The following is a 12,238-nucleotide window of genomic DNA, read 5'->3' on the forward strand; positions in this document are numbered from 1 at the left end:
ATGCGGGAATACATTTAAGTTCTAGGTCACCCACCAGTATAATGCGGGAATACATTTAAGTTCTAGGTCGCCCACCAGTATAATGCGGGAATACTTTTAAGTTCTAGGTCGCCCACCAGTATAATGCGGTAATACATTTAAGTTCTAGGTCGCCCACCAGTATAATGCGGGAATACATTTAAGTTCTAGGTCGCCCACCAGTATAATGCGGGAATACATTTAAGTTCTAGGTCGCCCACCAGTATAATGCGGGCATACATTTAAGTTCTAGGTCGCCCACCAGTATAATGCGGGAATACTTTTAAGTTCTAGGTCGCCCACCAGTATAATGCGGGAATACATTTAAGTTCTAGGTCGCCCACCAGTATAATGCGGGAATACATTTAAGTTCTAGGTCGCCCACCAGTATAATGCGGGAATACATTTAAGTTCTAGGTCGCCCACCAGTATAATGCGGGAATACATTTAAGTTCTAGGTCGCCCACCAGTATAATGCGGGAATACTTTTAAGTTCTAGGTCGCCCACTAGTATAATGCGGGAATACATTTAAGTTCTAGGTCGCCCACCAGTATAATGCGGGAATACATTTAAGTTCTAGGTCGCCCACCAGTATAATGCGGGAATACATTTAAGTTCTAGGTCGCCCACCAGTATAATGCGGGCATACATTTAAGTTCTAGGTCGCCCACCAGTATAATGCGGGAATACTTTTAAGTTCTAGGTCGCCCACCAGTATAATGCGGTAATACATTTAAGTTCTAGGTCGCCCACCAGTATAATGCGGGAATACATTTAAGTTCTAGGTCGCCCACCAGTATAATGCGGGAATACATTTAAGTTCTAGGTCGCCCACCAGTATAATGCGGGCATACATTTAAGTTCTAGGTCGCCCACCAGTATAATGCGGGAATACTTTTAAGTTCTAGGTCGCCCACCAGTATAATGCGGGAATACATTTAAGTTCTAGGTCGCCCACCAGTATAATGCGGGAATACATTTAAGTTCTAGGTCGCCCACCAGTATAATGCGGGAATACATTTAAGTTCTAGGTCGCCCACCAGTATAATGCGGGAATACATTTAAGTTCTAGGTCGCCCACCAGTATAATGCGGGAATACTTTTAAGTTCTAGGTCGCCCACCAGTATAATGCGGGAATACATTTAAGTTCTAGGTCGCCCACCAGTATAATGCGGGAATACATTTAAGTTCTAGGTCGCCCACCAGTATAATGCGGGAATACATTTAAGTTCTAGGTCGCCCACCAGTATAATGCGGGAATACTTTTAAGTTCTAGGTCGCCCACCAGTATAATGCGGGAATACATTTAAGTTCTAGGTCGCCCACCAGTATAATGCGGGAATACATTTAAGTTCTAGGTCGCCCACAAGTATAATGCGGGAATACATTTAAGTTCTAGGTCGCCCACCAGTATAATGCGGGAATACATTTAAGTTCTAGGTCGCCCACCAGTATAATGCGGGAATACTTTTAAGTTCTAGGTCGCCCACCAGTATAATGCGGGAATACATTTAAGTTCTAGGTCGCCCACCAGTATAATGCGGGAATACTTTTAAGTTCTAGGTCGCCCACCAGTATAATGCGGGAATACATTTAAGTTCTAGGTCGCCCACCAGTATAATGCGGGCATACATTTAAGTTCTAGGTCGCCCACCAGTATAATGCGGGAATACTTTTAAGTTCTAGGTCGCCCACCAGTATAATGCGGTAATACATTTAAGTTCTAGGTCGCCCACCAGTATAATGCGGGAATACATTTAAGTTCTAGGTCGCCCACCAGTATAATGCGGGAATACATTTAAGTTCTAGGTCGCCCACCAGTATAATGCGGGCATACATTTAAGTTCTAGGTCGCCCACCAGTATAATGCGGGAATACTTTTAAGTTCTAGGTCGCCCACCAGTATAATGCGGGAATACATTTAAGTTCTAGGTCGCCCACCAGTATAATGCGGGAATACATTTAAGTTCTAGGTCGCCCACCAGTATAATGCGGGAATACATTTAAGTTCTAGGTCGCCCACCAGTATAATGCGGGAATACATTTAAGTTCTAGGTCGCCCACCAGTATAATGCGGGAATACTTTTAAGTTCTAGGTCGCCCACCAGTATAATGCGGGAATACATTTAAGTTCTAGGTCGCCCACCAGTATAATGCGGGAATACATTTAAGTTCTAGGTCGCCCACCAGTATAATGCGGGAATACATTTAAGTTCTAGGTCGCCCACCAGTATAATGCGGGAATACTTTTAAGTTCTAGGTCGCCCACCAGTATAATGCGGGAATACATTTAAGTTCTAGGTCGCCCACCAGTATAATGCGGGAATACATTTAAGTTCTAGGTCGCCCACAAGTATAATGCGGGAATACATTTAAGTTCTAGGTCGCCCACCAGTATAATGCGGGAATACATTTAAGTTCTAGGTCGCCCACCAGTATAATGCGGGAATACTTTTAAGTTCTAGGTCGCCCACCAGTATAATGCGGTAATACATTTAAGTTCTAGGTCGCCCACCAGTATAATGCGGGAATACTTTTAAGTTCTAGGTCGCCCACCAGTATAATGCGGGAATACTTTTAAGTTCTAGGTCGCCCACCAGTATAATGCGGGAATACTTTTAAGTTCTAGGTCGCCCACCAGTATAATGCGGGAATACTTTTAAGTTCTAGGTCGCCCACCAGTATAATGCGGGAATACTTTTAAGTTCTAGGTCGCCCACCAGTATAATGCGGGAATACTTTTAAGTTCTAGGTCGCCCACCAGTATAATGCGGTAATACATTTAAGTTCTAGGTCGCCCACCAGTATAATGCGGGAATACATTTAAGTTCTAGGTCGCCCACCAGTATAATGCGGGAATACATTTAAGTTCTAGGTCGCCCACCAGTATAATGCGGGAATACATTTAAGTTCTAGGTCGCCCACCAGTATAATGCGGGAATACATTTAAGTTCTAGGTCGCCCACCAGTATAATGCGGGAATACTTTTATGTTCTAGGTCGCCCACCAGTATAATGCGGGAATACTTTTAAGTTCTAGGTCGCCCACCAGTATAATGCGGGAATACTTTTAAGTTCTAGGTCGCCCACCAGTATAATGCGGGAATACTTTTAAGTTCTAGGTCGCCCACCAGTATAATGCGGGAATACTTTTAAGTTCTAGGTCGCCCACCAGTATAATGCGGCAATACATCTAAGTTCTAGGTCGCCCACCAGTATAATGCGGGAATACATTTAAGTTCTAGGTCGCCCACCAGTATAATGCGGGAATACATTCAGCTCTAGATTTTGGAATCAGTCATCCCACCTAAAGACGGAAGGGTACAACAGAGATCCCCAAACGGGAAACAATAAAATCCCCAACACCAAGAAGCAGACAACTGCAGAGGCAAGCGCGCAATTCAAAAGGAAAAAGAACGCTTCTCAAAAGAAGCAGTTTGGGAACGTTATAGCATGCCCAATATAACAATTTTGATGAAAAGCCATACCACCAAAGAAACAATGGAAAGGCGTGAAGAAGAGGGCATGTTCCCAGCGGATCAAGCGAAGTGATGAAAACTGTCATTCAAACGTTAGCAAAGGACCAGCATCATCTCCCAAAGTCACAAGATAAAGGCATCGGAGGAAAGCGTTAGCCGGCAAGAAAGCAAGGCAACAAGAACAAGTTGAAGATGGATAAGATCTCATGATCCTCAGTCTAGCTTAGCTTCTTGTTTTTCCTTTTAGAGCAGTGTAACAGGGAGATCGGTTGAGCAGTAGCATCCTGCGGCAGCCTGCAACAGCGCACAGCGACAACAAGCACTACAGTCACACGGTAGTCCCAGCTACCAAAATTTCCCGAACTACATTGACCTGATTCCTGTTCAGCCCAGGATATGTAGGAAACCTCTGAAGCAAAGGTTCGGTCAAATCTTTTTCAAAAATGCTTCACACGGAGTATTCGGACAGGCAAAAATCGCTCGCTTTATCTTTGCGCGAAAACCCTTCGTGTCTTCGTGCAAAGAGGGGCAGTTGTAAGCACGTGATTTTTGCTTCACAAGCAATCACTCCAAAAGGAAAACAAAAAATAAAAGTAGTGACAAATGATTTCGCTGTACAATTTTTCGATTTTTTCCGTGACATGTGTTATTAGTCGTTTGTAGGTCTGTCCATTTCGCATTTAGTCATTATCAAACAAAATACAAAATATGTGTCGTTAAAAGAAAATTCAAAAAAATATATAAATATATGTGCGTCGTTCGTTCTAGGTTGTGATTTAACTTACTTTTGTGATAATTATGTGGAAATGTTACAGTGTTGTTGATTTTAATTTCACTATTTTATTGTTATCTCATTTTTGTTTAAAAGAAAAAGAAAAAAAAAAGCAAAAGAGTGAAAGAAAATCGGTTTGGGCCAAAGAAGAAATAAAACAAAGCAGGCCCAAACCAGCACTCAGACCCAGTCCAAGTCAGCCAGCCCAAGACCCATTCACCAGTTATCAAAACGACGTAGTTCAATACCCATACTACGTCATTTCAAGGGCGACTCATCTCAGCCGTTCCGATCAATCCAATCCAACGGTCCAGGATCACTATCAGTAACCCGTTCAAAACCCGACCCATGAACCAATCCGACCCAACCCCTCACTTAAACCAAACGACCCCGTTTAACTATCAAACGACCCCGTCTCATTTCTCAGCATCAGATCTAAGCCGTTGAGATCATCTGATCTAACGGCTCAGATCCAATCAGCTTCCCAGTATATAAGCCCCCTATCATACCCCGCACCCCCTATACCAACCCCACCCTTCATCGTCCCCAAACTCAAACCTGAAACCCCCCGAACCCTAGCAGCCGCCCTAGTCTCCTTCGCCATTAAAGCCAGCGGCACGAACACCGGTGGCCACCTCCTGAACACCCTAAGACCACTTCACTGTCCTAAACATGGATCTGCTATCCATTTGCCTCGAATCATCTTGCTTCGTCTCGAATCTTCATTTGAAGATTTGAGTCGAACCCGGAACTATGCCAAACCACCCCATCTTCATACCAGACACTCCCCTGACCTTCCTCGTGACCAAACCAAGCTTGGTTTGGTCCGAATCTACCCACAACTCCCTAAAAATCAGATCTGGAAATCCAGACCTTAGAACACATGCACCTGGGGAATCCGGCCGGTCTGGACAAGGGTTTGAGGTCTAATAGACCTTAATCAAGGTGTTCTCATATGAGAACACCCTGATTAAAGTTTGTTCGGCCTCAAGAGTTCGAAGTTGAGTCTGATTTGGGTCTGCTTTGATTTCAAACTCTTTCAGTAAGTTTTCCTTTCTTTTGTTTTAGTTCTAACTAAGTTGTCAGCATGTTCCGTTGTGTTTGTTTGTTATGTTGTTATTTTTCATTCGGATCTCTTCCATCTCTGTTAAAGGCCTTTTATTTGGTCGATTGTCTTTCTGTTTGTGTTCTAAATGCACTCTGTGATGAACATGATCGTCAGTTAGATTAGTCGTCAAATGAATTAATTCATATAGGCCCAGTAATTTAACAAAAATTGTCTGATACCCCTTAGGTCCCTTAACGTATTGTTTATATGAGCGACTGGTTATTACCTGTTATAATTAGTATAGTCGACTCGATAAATGTCGTCGATTAGCTCTCTATAACTGATGGATCAAATAAGCTAATAATTTCAGGTGACTAATTGAACCTTGCCACTGACTAAATTGCCCCGGCATTATTTTGTTTGCACTGTAAAACTGACTGAAAAGGTTCAGCCCAGGCAGTCTTGAGTTCGAACTTTCATCAGTTCAAAAAATGCCCTGATACTACAATAGGCAGGGGCAGTAATAATCAAGGTTGACAGGGGTAGTCTGGGGTGTGAAAAGAACAAAAATGATTAGTTTAAATGAGCTGACAAGTAGGGTACTAATTTGGGATTAAACTAATACCAATGGGGAACAAGACACAAGAGTATGGGGTTTAAAATGAATAATAAAATGATGCCCATAACTCTTGATTAAACAAAAACCAAACGTGGGGAACCAATGGCTGACATCAAGAGATGCTCAAGCATGGGTTTAACAGAGTATGGGCAGGCTGCAAGTTGCAGCGTGAGTGCAGCTTAACTGCACTGGTCATTTGGCTTATAAAGAGGCCATTTGAGAACTGAAAAAGGGCTGGACTTTTAGTCTTCAGAAAAGGAGAAAACAAAAGGCTGGAATCTTTAGTCTTAAAGCTGAAACTTTTAGTCTGAGGAAAGGTTTTTCTGAGTTTAAAGAAAGCTGAAAAACATAAGTTAGTTTCCAAATAGATTGTAACCAAACACCATCTGAAAGTTGAACAAGAATTCATATTGGTCAAGCTGCCTTGGCCAAGTTCTGTCGTCTGCAGTGACTGAGCTGTTTGTTGGTTGCTGAACTGTTGGTATTTGCTGCATTGAACTTCTTTTACTTCTGGTGTATCATTACTCTTCGTCTGGAATTATTGGTTTGGCACTCGACTATTTGCTGGTTTCATTTATTCTGGGAATCATTGTTGGTTGTTCGTGGACGGTGGAAAACAATCTTGGTTGTTGGTTTGTTGCTGTGCTGTGGCTGTGTATCTGTTGTTTCTGTGATTACTGCACACTACTCAACTGATCACTCTCCTTCTTCCTTTCCTTTCCTTACCAGGTACACAATTGATACCACCAATGTAACTGAAAGTCTGAGCATGAATGCAAAAGAGAGGACCTGCAGATTGTTTTTTTTTATATATATACATGGACTGTTGTATTAAATGTCATGTAGTATATAATAGTTACATTTTCGTTTGGATAATAGAAGTAGCCTACATGCTTAGTATATCAATGTAGGTAAGTGAGTGCTAGTCATATATGTATGCTGTTAGGTGAAAATATTCCCATTGCAATAAGTCGTGTTTTAAACTTAGTCTGATAATGTAATATATTCTCTAACATAGGTCAAATAGGAAAACTATCCACTTTAATTAAAGTACTTTCCTCTTTTGTCAGATTGTCGCATATAAATTGATAAACTCATTTATAGAACAAAGAATCAGTTCAGGGCCTCAACCTCATGAAGGTCGAGCCCAAATCGAAGCAAACCAAGTAGGTCCGCATCGAACAAGCAGTGGCCCAGGTCTGGCCTATCACGCATGGGCTGGATTTGGGCCCATGATTATTTGTTCGGTTGACTGTACATGCAGCCTCATTTCTGATTTTCAAGCTTTTCTGAATGTTGTTACAAACAATTTGCAAACATGTAATTAATTAGGACTATCAACTGTTTTCGATTGATAGAGACAAACACGACAAGAAACGTAGTTGCTATAGGATATCCTTTTAAAAATAAGAACGAGATGAGCCTCGATGAAAATAAACAAAACGCGCGGATGCGGGGCCCTTGTTAAATGTATATTATTGAAGCATTTAGTTTCCAGGATGGGTTGTTTAGCAAATCTCACAACCCTCCTAAAATAACAATACTTTAGACTCTTTAGGACGCGCCTTAATAAATCTTACCTTCGTAAACTCGGGTGCACATTGATGTGACCCAAATCCAAATCTCAACGGAGTCGAAATGTGTTTCTAATCACGGGTGCATTGATTGTGACGTGGTTCGAGATGCGTGTCCATGACGTTGCAAATTCATTTTAAAAAAAATAAGAATGAGATGAGCCTCGCCAAATAAAAATACAAATTGCGGGGCCCACAATAAATGTTTGCTTTAAGAATTATTTGGACTTCGGGATGGACCGTTTAGTAAAATTCCACGGTCTTACCCAAAATAAATACGCTAGTCGCTTTAGGCGCGCCTTTAATAATTTAATCTCCTTAAACTCGGGTGCACATTGATGTGACCCAAATCCAAATCTCAACGGAGTCAAAATGTGCCGACGACCACGGGTACATTGATTGTAACGCGGTTCGAGATACATTTTCACAACGTTGTAATTCTTGATAAAAACAGTAAATGATAAAAGCGGTTAAAAGATAAAAGTGGCACATAAGTTCATACTTGTATAAAATCAGATAATCAAGCCGAATATAACAATTGAGCGACCGTGCTAGAACCACGGAACTCGGGAATGCCTAACACCTTCTCCCGGGTTAACAAAATTCCTTATCCGGATTTCTGGTACACAGACCATAATATAGAGTCATTCTTTTCCTCGATTCGGGATTAAAATTGGTGACTTGGGACACCCTAAACCTCCCAAGTGGCGACTCTGAAATAAATAAACAAATCCCGTTTTGATTGTCCTTTAATTGGAAAAAACTCCCCTGCGCCCCCTCGGGCGCGGAAAAAGGAGGTGTGACAGTAGTGAAGTTGAGAAACAGACGGGTAAAAATATCAAGGTACTAAGGTCTGATATAGGTGGAGAATATCTTAGTGAAAATTTTACTAAATATCTCAAAGAGAATGAGATTCTCTCACAGTGGACACCTCCAAGAACACCACAATATAATGGTGTGTCTAAAAGGAGAAATCGAACCTTACTAGATATGGTGAGATTTATGATGGGGTTTACTGATCTTCCAATAAATTTATGGGGATATGCTTTGGAAGCAGAAACATACTTACTAAATAAAGTTCCCACTAAGTCAGTCTCTACAACACCATATTAGATATGGAAAGAATGTAAGCCTAACCTTAAATATATTAAAGTTTGGGGTTGTCCAACTTATGTTAAGAGACTGCAGTCTGATAAATTTGACTCAAGATCTGATAAGTGTAGGTTCATTGGGTATCCCAAAGAAACAATGGGATATTATTTCTATCACCCTTCTGACCATAAAGTATTTGTGATTAGAGGAGTAACCTTTTTGGAAAGGGAATTTCTTTTGGAAGGAAATTATAGGGGACATATAGAACTTGATGAAGTTCAGGAAACTAATGAATCAACAATAAAATAAAGATCATGAGACCCAAGTTGAAGGACCTTTATTGGATATTTTGAAGTTGCCAAGGAAGTTGTCATATTCAACGGTTGAAGTTCAAGAACAGGTTAATGAACCAGTTCTAAACCAAATTGAACAACAATCAAATCTAACACAAGGTGAACAAGTTGTACAAGTACTTCTTAGAAGGTCTACTCGAGAACGTCATGTAACAACTAGATTAAATCTAATGGTACAAGATGATGTATCAAGTGAGGTTGATCATAATGATGATGACCCTAAGACCTATGAAGAGGCTATACAAAGTTCTAACTATGAGAGATGAAAAAAGGCCATGGAATCCGAAATAGAATCCATGAAGGAAAATAAAGTATGGACTTTAGTTGAACCTTCAAAGGATATAAAACCTATAGGGTGTAAGTGGATTTTTAAAAAAAAGATTGGAGTAGACGGAAAGGTGGAGACCTACAAAGCTCGTCTTGTTGCCAAGGGATATCGTCAAAAGGAAGGCATCAACTATGACGAGACTTTCTCTCTCGTGGCAATGCTCAAACCAATTCAGGTTCTACTTGCTATAGCAGCATACTATGATTATGAACTATGCCAAATGGATGTGAAAAAAGCTTTCCTTAATGGTGATCTAGAAGAGGATGTATATATGACACAACCTGAAGGTTTTACATCTCCGTCTGATCATAATAAAATTTTCAAGCTACAAAGATCCATTTATGGATGAAGCAAGCTTCTCGAAGTTGGAATATTCGCTTTAATAAGACAATTGAAAAGTTCAATTTTGTTAGATGCGAAGAAGAACCTTGTGTGTACAAAAAGATTAGTGGGAGCACAATTATATTCTTAGTATTATATGTTGATGATATATTGCTCATAGGGAATGATATACCGGCACTGCAAAGTACCAAGATTTGGCTATCTGAACAGTTCTCCATGAAAGACTTGGGAGAAGCAGCTTATATATTGGGAATAAAGATCTATAGAGATAGATCGAGGAAGCTGCTCGGACTTTCCCAGTCTTTGTATATTGATACCATTTTGAAAAGGTATAACATGGATAATTCCAAAAGAGGCTATCTACCGATAGGTACTGGAATTACTCTTAGTAGGGAGGATTGTCCTAAAACACATGAAGAGAGAGAACGCATGAGTAGAGTCTCATACGCTAGTGTAGTGGGAGCTATCATGTATACCATGACATGTACACGTCCCGATGTGGCTTATGCACTAGGAGTGACTAGACGATATCAGGCAAATCCTGGTGAGGAACATTGGAAGGTGGTCAAGACCATTCTTAAGTATTTAAGAAGGACTAAAGACCAATTCCTCATTTATGGTGATTCTGAGTTGAAACTTGAAGGTTATACTGATGCAAGTTTCTCTTCAGATAGAGATGATAGCAAATCTATTTCTGGTTATGTATTCACCATAAATGGTAGTGCAGTGAGTTGGAAAAGTTCCAAACAAGCTACAGTAGCTGATTCAGTGACTGAAGCAGAATATATAGCAGCTAGTGAAGCGGCTAAGGAAGCTTTATGGATGAAAAAGTTCTTAACTAAACTTGGTGTGGTTCCTTCAATAAAGGGTGCAATTCCATTGTTGTGTGACAATACTGGAGCCATTGTTCAAGCAAAAGAACCAAAATCACACTAAAAATCCAAACACATTCCACGGAGGTATCACTTGATAAGAGAAATCATTGAACGACTCAACGTCGAGATTCAAAAGGTTGATGGAAAAGAAAATGCTACAGGTCCATTCACTAAAGCTCTTGGAGCAAAGGAGTTTGACAAGCACAAGTGGAAATTGGGAATGAAGTACAAGAACGATTGGCTCTAGTGCAAGTGGGAGATTGTTAGAGATATATTAGATATGCCCTAGATCCAATGTCATATTTGGTGATCTAAACATATTTTTTTGTGAACGTTATTTCATATAAAATATATATATGGCATTTGATATTCTCTTATCATTATTATTAATTGATTGATTAATTTGATAAGGTCCTTGATTAAATTTTGAGACTTGACATTGTGATGGAGATCATGATAATGAGAGTGAAGTCTCTTATAATTTAATCTAAATTTTGTTCTTGATCATAGGATTATTAATTTGAACATTAATAATCCGGTTAGATCAATATCTATGTGATCATCTTTATAGGATAAAGATTAGTTGATCTCATTAACTAAATCACATAGATAGATGATGTATATAGAGATATAATCATTGAACCGACTCATTGGATAATTCCTAATGGTTAGAATTACCATAAACTGTCAATGAGATATTCTCTGGAAGAAAGTGATGTAAGAACTTCCTTTGACCTGATATAATCATAGTAATTGACAAGTTATTTATTGTACTTTGATACTAGACACCTATGGCCCTAGGGCGATAGATTGAAAGGATATTGGGTATGATTAAATACTTGTAGAATTAGTGATTGATCAAGATGGAATCTGTCAACTCTTGGTAATGAGTTTAAGCTCCATGTTGTCATGAATTATAACCGACCAAATTAAGACCTTGGCCAGGGCGATTGAATGAAAAAAGAAAAGAGTTTCTTAGGTCATTCAATGGTTGATTATATTTTGACATAAACACATAGTTGGTCGCTTATTAGGATTTGACAGTTGAACCATATCCTAGGGCGACCCAGAGCTATAATGACAGAAGGAATTAATACATTATTCTTCTACGGGTTCTTGAGAGTAAATTGTATACTTCATGCTATTCGGTCGTTAAGGAGTGTTGCTAGACGCCACCCTTGATTAGTATATTGATGTGATCAATTTACTACCGGCTTAGTATTGAACCTATGGGGTCGCACACTAACGAGTGTTCTGAACTTTGCTAAAGGATTAATTGCTTTATTATTTGATAATTAAATTAAAAAAATTAATTAGTCAAATAAATTTAGTTATTAGTCCAAATAAAATATTATTATATTTTTTGCTAGCACAGAGGATATAATTAATATTGTGAACAAATTGAAATATTCTATTTAGAATAGAAAAAACGAAATTATATCTCTTGAATATTCTATTTAGAATAGAAAAACGAAATTATATCTCTTGGTTAAAATATATATATATATATAGCACTTATTTTATATAAAAGATGTTATATAAAATATTAATAAAGTCTTGTTAGTAAATTCAATTTTGAATTGGATTAATTAACATGGAAAGTCCTGTATTGTCTACAATTTTCAACCCATTTGATATGGGAGATAATTTTTTAATAGGAAAATATTGAATTCTATAAATGTGTTGCATGCTTTTATTTTCAAATAAGAAAATTGAAAATTTCTACAAAATTCAACA

Source organism: Nicotiana tabacum, chromosome 18 (assembly GCF_000715075.1).
Source record: "Nicotiana tabacum cultivar K326 chromosome 18, ASM71507v2, whole genome shotgun sequence".
Lineage (NCBI taxonomy): Eukaryota > Viridiplantae > Streptophyta > Magnoliopsida > Solanales > Solanaceae > Nicotiana > Nicotiana tabacum.